A 12,687-nucleotide genomic window follows, 5' to 3' on the forward strand; every position below is an offset into this window, starting at 1 on the left:
GTAAATGCTTCATCCAGACGGTGCTCAATAGTTAATAGGGTCGCTGCTATTAAACTTAATGAGAAGTTCTGTGAATTTCTTTGAGCTGTTATTACTAGAGATGAGCGAATATCGGCAGACAAGTCGTTATTAGGATCGCTAATAGCGCTTACCGAATAGCTGCATCGGGAACCTGGAGCGCTCCCGATAATCAGCTGTTCGGCGCCGCAGATGCATGTGTCACGGCTGTGTGACAGTCACAACAAACAGGCTCGGCATGCACGTGCTGAGACTATCACACAGCCGTGACACATGCAGCTGCGGCACCGTGCAGCTGACTATCGGGGGGGGGGGCTCTCCAGCACAGCAGAGTCCTGCATACACTGAGGCCCTTGATCATGTGACCCCTGACTCCTCCCCTCCTGTGACCTCATCACAGGTCCTGTGCGCACAGAGCAGCCATATATGTGGCAGACACTCGCTGGATCTTCTGCTTTCTGGGCCGGTTCCTCCTGTAAGTCCTATTAACCCTTTTGCTCCCTGTATTCTCCTTTCTGACCAGGACCATATCTGAATTCGGATACAGTGACAGGAAGTTAAGCAATATGGAAGGAAATAATGAAAATGTTACTTTTTTTCCTCACAAAAATGTTACTTTAGCCCTAAATTTTGCATTTTCTTAAAGGTAACAGGAGAAACAATGTGTTGTGCAATGCCTCCTGAGTGCGCCGATACCCCATAGGTTCGGAAGGGAAGGAACGCCATTTTGGCTGGAATTGATTGAGGACGTCATGTCACATTTGAAAAGCCCCTGACGTGCCAAAACAGCAGAAACCCCCACAAGTGACCCCATTGTATAAACCACACCTCTGGAGGAATTCATCTAGGGGAGCAGTGAGTATTTTTTAACCCTCCGGCGATTCACAGAATTGTATAACCTTGAGCTGAGTAAATGAGATATGACCATTTTTTCCCACTAAAATGTTGCTCTGTCCCCAAGTTTGTAATTTTCAAAAGGGAAAATAGGAGAAAACAACAAAGATTTATTACCCAATTTCTCCTGAGTGCGCCAATACCCCATTAGTGGTCGAAAGCGACTTTTGAGGCACAGTGCAAAGCTCAGAAGGGAAAGAGTGCCATATTACAGTGCAGATTTTGCTGTTATGGTTTGAGGCAGCCATGTCACATTATCAGAGTCCCAGAAGAGCAGAACCCCCAATAAGAGACACCATTTTACAAACTCCACCTCTCACTTAGTTTATCTTTGTCCCAGACTTTTATACCATTGGGCGATGAAGAAAAAATAATAACATTTTACCACACAAAATATTGTTTTAGCCCCATTTTTACCTTTTTACAAGGAGAAATAGGTACAAATGGTACCAAAATTTATCACACAATTTCAGATGAATGTGGCAGTATCCCATACGTGACTGTACAGCACTTCATACCTACACAGCGAGCCTTGGGAGGGAAAGAGTGCTTTTTGATTCTTGGAGGATAAATTTTCTTAGGATACAGTAGGAAAATAAGTATTTGATACACTGCTGATTTTGCAAGTTTTTCCACCTACAAAGAATGGAGAGGTCTGTAATTTTTATTGTAGGAATTCTTCAACTGTGAGAGACAGAATCTAAGAAAAAAAACCTGAAAATCACATAGTATGATTTTTAACCCCTTTCTGACATCGGACGTACTATCCCGTTAAGGTGGCCTGGGCCCGTATGACCATCGACGGGATAGTACGTCATATGCGATCAGCCACGCTCACGGGGGAAGCGCGGCCGGGTGTCAGCTGATTATCACAGCTGACATCTGGCACTATGTGCCAGGAGCGGTCACGGACTGCTCCCGGCACTTTAACCCCCGGGACACTGCGATCAAACAAGATCACAGCATTCTGGTGGCATAGGGAAGCATCGCGCAGGGAGGGGGCTCCCTGCGTGCTTCCCTGAGACCCTCAGAACAACGCGATGTGATTGTTCCAAGGGTTTCCCCAGTTCTCCTACCTGCAGGCCCCGGATCTAAGATGGCCGCGGGGTCCTTCCGGGTTCTGCAGGGAGGTGTCTTGTCAGTGCCTGCTGAGAGTAGGTGTCGGCAAGCCTTCTGCACTGCCTGTCAGATCGCTGATCTGACACAGTGCTCTGCAAAGTGTCAGATCAGCGATCTGACAAAGTAAAAAAGTTAAAAAAAAAATTAAATTAACATGTGTAAAAATATCTTTTTAAAAATTCCTAAATAAAAAAAAGATATATATATATATATATATATATATATATATATATATATAGTTCCAATAAATACATTTCCTTATGTAAATAAAAAATAAATAAAAGTACACATATTTAGTATCGCCGCGTCCGTAACGACATGACCTATAAAATTGCCCCACTAGTTAACCCCTTCAGTGAACACAGTAAAAAAAAACGGAAGCAAAGAACAATGCTTTAAATCTGCTCTCACCTCTGCTAAACAGGCCTATTTCACAACCCTCGTATCTTCCCTATCCTACAACCCAAGTTAATCAAAACCTTTAACTCGCTCCTCCGCCCCCCACTGCCCCCTCCAACCTCCCTCATCTCTGCTGAGGACTTTGCCACACACTTTAAAAATAAGATCGACCAGACAAGGCAAGTCTTCATTGTTCAACCACCACAACCCCTTTGTATACCAGACCAATGCCCAAATCCCATAACCTCCCTTTCCAACATCACTGAAGGGGGATTAATTGTCTCCTCTCCAAATCGCACCTCACCACCTGTGCGCTCGACCCAATCCCACCTCCTCCCCAACCTCACCACCACACTTATCCCATCCCTAACCCACCTCTTCAACCTATCACTAACTTCTGGCACCTTCCCTTCTGCTTTCAAACATGCCACAATCACGCCTATCCTTAAAAAGCCAACCCTCGATACAACTGCTTTGTCCAGCTATCACCCAATATCGCTGCTCCCATTCGCTTCCAAACTCCTGGAGCAGCACGTCCACACTGAACTTTCCTCCCACCTCTCATCTAACTTGCTCTTTGACAATCTACAATCTGGTTTCCGCCCCCATCACTCAACTGAGACAGCCCTGACCAAAATCACTAATGACCTACTTACCGCCAAAGCTAATGAACAATACTCTGTACTCCTCCTTCTAGACCTGTCCTCTGCTTTCAACACAGTTGACCACTGCCTCCTACTGCATATCCTCTCCTCCTTTGGCATCAAAGACCTCGCCCTATCCTGGATCTCCTCATACCTTTCCAACCGCACATTCAGCGTCTCCTACTCCCACACTACCTCCTCATCCCACGCTCTCTCTGTTAGAGTCCCCCAAGACTCTGTTCTATGACCCCTACTCTTCTTAATCTATACACTTGGCCTGGGACAACTCAAAGTCCCATGGATTCCAGTACCACCTCTATGCTGATGACACTCAGATCTACCTCTCTGGCCCAGATGTCACCGCTCTACTGTCCAGAATCCCAGAGTCTCTATCAGCCATATCCTCCTTCTCCTCTCGCTTCCTCAAACTCAATGTGGACAAATCTGAACTCATCATCTTTCCTCCATCCCATAGATCTTCCTTACCTGACCTACCTATCGCAATCAATGACATCATGCTTTCCCCCGTACTGGAAGTCCGCTGCCTCGGAGTAACCTTCGACTCTGCCCTGTCCTTCAAACCACACATCCAAGCTCTGTCCACCTCCTGTCACCTCCAGATCAAAAATATCTCCAGAATCCGTCCTTTCCTCAACAGTCAGTCTAATAAAATGCTTGTGCATGCTATCATCATCTCCCGCCTTCACTACTGCAACATCCTTTCTGCGGCCTCCCTGCTAACACCCTTGCACCTCCAGTCCATCCTTAACTCTGCTGCCTGACTAATTCATCTCTCTCTTCGCTACTCCTCCGCTTTCCCCCTCTGCAAATCTCTTCACTGGCTCCCATTCCCTCAGCATATCCAGTTCAAATTACTAATACTGACCTACAAAGCCATCCATAACCTGTCTCCTCCATATATCTCTGAACTAATCTCCCGATATCTTCCCTCATGTAATCTCTGGTCCTCCCAAGACCTCCTTCTCTCCTCCACACTTATTCGCTCCTCATCCAATCGCCTCCAAGACTTCTCCCGAATATCCCCCATCCTCTGGAATTCTCTGCCCCAACACGTCCGACTATCAACCACATTCGGATCCTTCAGACGCAACCTGAAAACCCATCTCTTCAGGAAAGCCTACAGCCTGCACTGACCCCGCTGCCTCCTCATCACTACCGAAGCTGCCGCCTCACCAACACCGGAGCTCCTGCAACCCTCAACCTACTGTCTCCTTCCCCATAATCCTGTAGAATGTAAGCCCGCAAGGGCAGGGTCCTCGCCCCTCTGTATCAGTCTGTCATTGTTAGTTTGTTTACTGTAAGTGATATCTGTAACTTTTATGTAACCTATTCTCATGTACAGCACTATGGAATCAATGGTGCTATATAAATAAATAATAATAATAGGGAAGCATCGCGCAGGGAGGGGGCTCCCTGCGTGCTTCCCTGAGACCCTCGGAACAATGCGATGTGATTGTTCCAAGGGTTTCCCCAGTTTTCCTCCCTGCAGGCCCCCGGATCCAAGATGGCCGCGGGGTCCTTCCGGGTTCTGCAGGGAGGTGTCTTGTCAGTGCCTGCTGAAAACAGGTGTTGGCAAGCCTCCTGCACTGCCTGTCAGATCGCTGATTTGACGCAGTGCTCTGCAAAGTTGTGATCTGACAATGTATAGTGATGTCCCACCCTGGGACAAAGTAAAAAAGTAAAAAAAAATAAAAAAAAATTAACATTTCCTTATGTATATAAAAAAACAATAAAAGTACACATATTTAGTATCGCCGCGTCCGTAACAACCTGACCTATAAAACTGTCCCACTAGTTAACCCCTTCAGTGAACACCGTGAAAAAAAAGGAAGCAAAAAGCAATGCTTTATCATCATACCGCCGAACAAAAATTGGAATAACACTCGATCAAAAAGAGGGATATAAATAACCATGGTACCGCTGAAAACGTCATCTTGTCCCGCAAAAAATGAGCTGCCATACAGCGCCATCAGCGAAAAAATAAAAAAATTATAGCTCTCGGAATAAAGTGATGCAAAAACAATTATTGTTTATATAAAATAGTTTATTGTATATAAGCGCCAAAACATTAAAAAATGACATAAATGAGGTGTCGCTGTAATCGTACTCACCCGAAGAATAAAACTGCCTTATCAATTTTACCACACGTGGAACGGTATAAACGCCCCACCCAACAGAAATTCATGAATTGCTGGTTTTTGTTCATTCTGCCTCCCAAAAATCGTAATAAAAAGGATCAAAAAATGTCATGTGCCTGAAAATGGTACCAATAATAACGTGAATTATAGGTCTCAAAATATGGTGATGCAAAAATTTTTTTTTGCAATAAAAAGCGTCTTTTAGCATGTGACAGCTGCCAAATATAAACATCTGATATAACCCCCCCTATAAATAGTAAATCAAACCCTCCTTTATCACCCCCTAAGTTAGGGAAAATTAATTAAATAAAAATAATGTATTTATTTCCATTTTCCCATTAGAGTTAGGGTTAGGGTTGGGGCTAAAGTTAGGGTTAGGGCTAAAGTTAGGGTTGGGGCTAAAGTTAGGGTTAGGGTTGGGGCTAGAGATGGGGTTAGGGTTTGGATTACATTTACAGCTGGGATTAGGGTCAGGATTAGGGTTAGGGGTGTGGTTAGGGTTATGGTTGGGTTTAAGGTTAGAGGTATTTTGGGGTTAGGGTTGTTAGGTTTGGGATTAGGGTTAGGGGCGTGTTGGGGTTAGGGTTGGAGTTAGAATTGGGGGGTTTCCACTGTCTAGGCACATCAGGGGCTCTCCAAACGTGACATGGTGTCCGATCTCAATTCCAGCCAATTCTGCGTTGAAAAAGTAAAACAGTGCTCCTTCCCTTCTGAGCTCTGCCGTGCGCCCAAACAGTGGTTTACCCCCACATATGGGGTATCAGCATACTCAGGAAAAATTTGACAACAACTTTTGCTGTCAAATTTCTCCTGTTACCCTTGGGAAAATAAAAATTTGGGGGATAAAAAATCATTTTTGTGGAAAAAAATGATTTTTTATTTTCACGGCTCTGCATTTTAAACTTTAAGGAAACACTTGGTGGTTCAAAGTTCTCACAACACATCTAAATAAGTTTCTTGGGGGGTCTAGTTTCCAATATGGGGTCACTTGTGTTTTTTTTTACTGTTTAGGCATATCAGGGGCTCTGCAAATGGAACATGATGCCTGCAAAACATTCCATCAAAGTCTGCATTCCAAAATGTCACTACTTCCCTTCTGAGACCCGACGTGTGCCCAAACAGTAGTTTTCTCCCACATATGGGGTATCAGCGTACTCAGGATAAATTGGACAACAACTTTTTGGGTCCAATGTCACCTGTTACTCTTTGAAAAATACAAAATTGGGGTCTAAAATGTCATTTTTGTGGAAAAAAAAGGATTTTTTATTTTCACGGCTTTACGTTATAAACTTTAGTGAAACACTTGGGGGTTCAAAGTTGTCACAAGACATCTAGATGAGTTCCTTAGGGGTCTAGTTTCCAATATGGGGTCACTTGTGGGGGGTTTCTACTGTTTAGGTACAGCAGGGGCTCTGCAAATGCAAAGTGACGCCCGCAGACCATTCCATCAAATTTTGCATTTCAAAACGGCGCTCCTTCCCTTCCGAGCTCTGCCATGCGCCTAAACAGAGAAACACTTGGGGGTTCAAAGTGCTCACCACACATCTAGATAAGTTCCTTAGGGGGTCTACTTTCCAAAATTGGGTCACTTGTGGGGGTTTTTCACTGTTTAGGCACATCAGGAGCTCTCCAAGCGCGGTCATGGTGTCCGATCTCAATTCCAGCCAATTTTGCTTTGAAAAGTCAAACGGCACTCCTTCCCTTCTGAGCTCTGACATGTGCCCAAACGATGGTTCCCCCCACATTTGGGGTATCAGCGTACTCAGGACAAATTGCACAAAATTTGGGGTCCAATTTCCCCTGTTACCTTTGGGAAAATAAAAAATTGGGGGCGAAAAGATCATTTTTGTGAAAAAATTTGATTTTTTATTTTTACGGCTCTACATTATAATCTTCTGTGAAGCATTTGGGGTTCAAAGTGCTCAACATACATCTAGATAAGTTCCTTAGGGCGTCTACTTTCCAAAATGGTGTCACTTGTGGGGGTTTCCACTGTTTAGGCACATCAGGGGCTCTCCAAACGCGACATGGCGTCTGATCTCAATTCTAGCCAATTTTGCACTGAAAAGTCAAACGGCACTCCTTCCCTTCCAAGCTCTGCCATGCGCCCAAACAGTGGTTTACCCCCACATATGAGGTATCCGCGTACTCAGGACAAATTGTACAACAACTTTTGTTGTCCAATTTCTCTTGTTACCCTTGGTAAAATAAAACAAATTGGATCTGAATTAAATATTTTGTGAAAAAAAGTTAAATGTTCATTTTTTTTAAACATTCCAAAAATTCCTGTGAAGCACCTGAAGGGTTAATAAACCTATTGAATGTGATTTTGAGCACCTTGAGGGGTGCAGTTTTTAGAATGGTGTCACTTTGGGTGTTTTCAGCCATATAGGCCCCTCAAAGTGACTTCAAATATAATGTGGTCCCTAAAAAAAATGTTGTTGTAAAAATGAGAAATCGCTGGTCAACTTTTAACCCTTATAACTCCCTAGCAAACAAAAATTTGGTTCCAAAATTGTGCTGATGTAAAGTAGACATGTGGGAAATGTTACTTATTATGTGTTTTGTGTGACATATCTCTGTGATATAAGGGCATGAAAATTCAAAGTTGAAAAATTGCTAAGTTTTCAAAATTTTCGCCAAATTTCCATTTTTTTTCACAAATAAATGCAAGTTATATCAAAGAAATGTTACCACTGTCATGAAGTACAATATGAGACAAGAAAACAATGTCAGAATCATCAGGATCCGTTGAAGCGTTCCAGAGTTATAACCTCATAAAGGGACAGTGGTCAGAATTGTAAAAATTGGCCTGGTCATTAACGTGCAAACCACCCTTAGGGGTAAAGGGGTTAAATAATTAATTGGAATTTTATTACATGAAATAAGTATTTGATATAATGGAAAAACAGGATTTTTGTCCCACTCCTCCATACAGATCTTCTCCAGATATTTCAGTTTTTAGAGCTGTCGCTTGGCAACATTGAGTTTTAGCTCCCTCCAAAGATTTTCTGTTGGGTTCGGGTCTGGAGACTGGCTAGGGTACACCAGGACCTTGAAATTCTTCTTAAGCAGCCACTCCTTAGATGCCATGTCTGTTTGTTTCGGGTGATTGTCCTGTTCGAAGACCCAGCCTCGACTCATCTTTAATGCTCTTACTGAGGGAAGGAGGTTGTTGGCCAAAATCTCCCGATACATGACCCCATCCATCCTGTCCCCTTTGCAGAAAAGCACCCCCAAAGTATGATGTTTACCCTACTATACTTCATGGTTGGGACGGGGTTCTTGGGGTTTTACTCATCCTTCTTGTTCCTCATCACACAGCTTATGGAGTTGATACCAAAAAGTATTCTTTTGGTCTCATCTGACCACATGACCTTCTCCCACGCCTCCTCTGGTTCATCCAGATGGTCATTGGTGACCTTCAAACGGGCCTGGACTGTTGTGAATTCTGTTCTTGGGTTCCCTCCGGTGGTTGTTGGTGGTATTGCAGCTGTCCCTGGCTTGCAATCATGGTCAGGTGTTCCTGCTGATTGCAGGCCTGACTGGGGTATTTAGGGCTGCTGGATTCATTAGTCAGTGCCAGTTGTCCATTGTTCTTGGAGGGATTGCTTCTCTCTCTGGTTCCTAAGTGTCTGTTTTTTTGTCTCTGTGCACACATGCAGTGTGCTTGCAATTCAGTGCAATTCATTTGTGTTTTTGTCCAGCTTAGACTTTGTCTGGATTTTTCAGTCATGCTGGATTCTCAGGAGTTGCAGATATACTTGCTATGTCTTTAGTTAGATGTAGTATATTTGTATTTTCTGCTATGGATATTTTTAGGATTTTAATACTGACCGCTTAGAATTCTGTCCTATCCTTTTCTATTTAGCTAGAAGTGCCTCTTTTGCTAAATTCTGTTTTTCTGTCTGCGTGTGTCTTTCCTCTTATACTCACAGTCAATATTTGTGGGGGGCTGTCTATCCTTTGGGGTTCTGCTCTGAGGCAAGATAGAATTCCCATTTCCACTTATAGGGGTATTTATTTAGTCCTCCAGCTGTGTCGAGGTGTCTAGGACGGGTCAGGCACACCCCACGGCTACTAGTTGCGGTGTCAGTTTAGGGTTCGCGGTCAGTACAGATACCACTTACTCCTGGTCACCGGATCATAACACTGGACGTGGCCTGCTGGTGTGAACAGGAGAACCTTGCATGCCATGCAGGATTTTAATCCATGACGGTGTGGTGTATTACTAACGGTAATGTTTGAGACTGTGGTCCTGGATTTCTTCAAGTCATTGACCAAGTCTTCCTGTGTAGTTCTGGGCTGACTCCTGACCTCTCTCAGAATCATCCTTACCCCACAAAGTGAGATCTTGCATGGAGCCCCAGGTTGAAGAAGATTGGCAGTCATCTTGTATTCCTTCCATTTTTCTAATAATTGTGCCAACAGTTGTTGCCCATTGTCCTGTAGCTCATCCCAGCCTTGTGCGAGTCTACAATTTTGTCCCTGGTGTCCTTAGTAGTGGTGAGCGAGTATACTCGTTGCTCGGGTTTCCCAGAGCACGCTCGGGTGGTCTCCGAGTATTTGTGATTGCTTGGAGATTTAGTTTTTGTTGACACAGTTGCATGATTTACAGCTGATAGCCAGCCTGAGTACATGTGGGGATTGCCTGGTTGCTAGGGCATTCTTACATGTCATCAAGCTGTCAAGTAGCCACAAATCATGCAGCTGCGACAAGGAAAAGTAAATCTCCAAGCAGTCATAATTACTCGGAGACCACACGAGCGTGCTCGGGAAAACCGGAGCAACGAGTATATTCGCTCATCACTAGTCCTTAGGCTATGTGCACATGTTGCAGATTCACTTGCGGATTTTTCCTCGCGGATTCTGAAAACTCCGTGCAGTGCGTTTTACCTGCGGATTTACAATTTTTTTACTGCGGATTTCACCTGTGTTTTTACACCTGCAGATTCCTATTATGGAGCAGGTGTAAAATGCGGCGAAATCCGCACAAAGAATTGACATGCTGCGGAAAATACACAGCAGTTTTTCCAAGCGAAATTTTCTGCAGCATGTGCACTGCGGATATGGTTTTCCATAGGTTTTCATGGTACTGTACAACGCATGGAAAACTGCTGCTGATCCGCAGGGCCAAATCCGCAACGTGTGCACATAGCCTTAGACAGCTCTTTGGTCTTAGCCATTGCGGAGAGGTTGGGAGTGTGATTGTGTGGACAGGTGTCTTTTATACAGGTAACGAGTTTAAACAGGTGCAATTAATACAGGTAATGGGTGCAAAGTAGGAGGCTTCATATAGAAAAACTAACAGGTCTGTCAGAGCCAACATTCTTGCTGATTGGTAGGTGATGAAATACTTATTTCATGCAGTAAAATGCAATTTAATTATTTAGAAAACATACAATGTGATTTTCTGGTTTATTTTTAGATTCTGTCTCTCACAGTTGAAGGGTACCTACGCTAAAAATTCCAGACCTCTCCATTCTTTGTATGTGGGAAAACTTGCGAAATTGGCAGGGTGTCACGTACTTATTTTCCCCATTGTAGTTTACGCATTCCCTATACAGAGCCCCAAAGAGCTGAATCCCCCCCTTAAGTTACCGCATACAAAACCTCAGGACTTGTATATACTGTATGGCCACATGCACCTGCCCCCTAGATTATGTAGGCACGAGCAAGAAGGAGTCTAGAAGGAGAGAGGGGGAGTATTTGGGTGATATTCACCATGGTCAGGGCACCCCATTAGTGAGACTTGTCAACAGTGTACATTGAGGTGAAACCAGAGACGTCTCCTTTTGTATCATTGAGGTGGTTACACCCAATGTGAGAGGAGGTGATCACAATAGATGTGTCCTCAAAAAGGAAAGTGAGTGGATTTTTAGACTCGATTCACGAGCCCCTAAGGGACTCAATGAGCAGATTTCCTATTCCTGTTTTGTGTGAATACAGCCCTATTCTGGATTACATTTTTGGATTTTATCCTCTACCCATTGCTACTCAGTTTCCTGTTAATGGGGTTCACATATTGTTGTACTTCATCGAGATACCCGAGCTTCAATATCAGAATTATTTTTTATCGGTTATATTCCACATATACTATTTAGTAACTAGCAAGTGTAGTGATCCTTGTGTATCTCTAATTATACAATAGGGGTCGCATTAGACCATTTAGGAATATACTGTGGGCCATCATCCCATATTTTATGTAGTGATAAAGTAGATCTACATGCCTACTACATGATGGGAGGATATGCAATACTTGTTTTTAGTCTCCCATGGTGCTGATCTCACAGATGGGACTTTTCAATATTGGTGGAATGCAATCCAAATTCATCATGTGCTCCGGCGTGGAACGCATGCTTCCGGACATGCGCAGTCACAGATATGAGACAATGATCCTAGATGCGCTCCGGCATGGATCACATAACTATGGGTATGTGCAGTCCTGGGTTCAAGTGGCGCGGTGGCAATCAGCTTAAAGCACGTCACTTCCGGACATGCACACTAGGGGATGGACATTATTGGATCTCTAGCGCATGAGAAGTAGCGCAGGCGCAGTACATTGATGTAGACAGACTCCATTCTATATATCCTAGGACAATTCACTTCTAAGAATGGGAATGGGTGTCCTAGTCTGGGGAGTGGTTTTGGATGACGCAGGATATTTAATATGCTAAAAAAGAGAATGGGACGCACCTCCAAAAATCATACATTGATCTACTGCCTCTCGGCAAAACTATATATAACTGAACATGAGGTTCTTGGTTTAACATTCTGATCAGACTGTATGAAGCCCACTGCCACGTCACGGTAAACCTCTTAGGCCGGTTTCACATTAGCATTTGCATGAGCTGCGGACTTCCTCCGTGAAGCCCCGCCCTCAGCCGCACCTCCGCCTAGTTACCCTGATATATATATCAGGGTAACTAGTGCTTCTGAGGGATACAGCCGGTGAGCGGGGGCACCATTGTCATTCCTTAGGGTGCCAATCTCCCCGGCTAGGCAGTATCAGCTTTGTTTAGGTAAGGGATCGGGTAAGGTAGTGACTGTATCTATTATTCAACCGTGTCATTTCCATCTGTTTATATACATCGATAGCAAGACATGCAGCTTGTAATTTTGCTAGTTTTAAGTATACATACTGTATTTTGAAGATTATAAGATGCTCTGGATTATAAGATGCACCCCAAATTTTGAGGAGAAAAATAGGAAAAAACCTTTTTTTTTTTTTATAAAATGGTGGTGCTTATAATCCATGCGTCTTATTGCATACTGGGGGGTGGTGGCTGCGGTGAAGCAGGATCCCACGGTCACCGCTGGAGGAGGCAAGAGTGGAACATTGCTGCAAGCCGGAGGCTGGGATGAGGGGGGTGTTCGGATGTGCGGTGCGCCGCTGCAGGTGTTCGGTGGTGCTGGTGTTCAGATATGTGGTGTGCCATTATGGGTGTTCGGTG

The 12,687-nt window shown here is 44.1% G+C and overlaps 1 protein-coding gene across 1 annotated transcript in view; it reads left to right on the top strand.

Annotated features, from left to right (window-relative positions):
• Positions 1-419: 419 nt before the first annotated feature.
• The window catches only part of LOC143766385 (uncharacterized), a 71,126-nt gene continuing 58,858 nt past the window's right edge, over positions 420-12,687 (top strand). The window contains exon 1 of the mRNA XM_077254034.1: positions 420-493. The gene's annotated coding sequence lies outside the window, so the exon portion shown is untranslated. The remainder of the gene's footprint in view (positions 494-12,687) is intronic.

This window comes from Ranitomeya variabilis, chromosome 4 (assembly GCF_051348905.1).
Source record: "Ranitomeya variabilis isolate aRanVar5 chromosome 4, aRanVar5.hap1, whole genome shotgun sequence".
In the NCBI taxonomy this organism is placed as follows: domain Eukaryota; kingdom Metazoa; phylum Chordata; class Amphibia; order Anura; family Dendrobatidae; genus Ranitomeya; species Ranitomeya variabilis.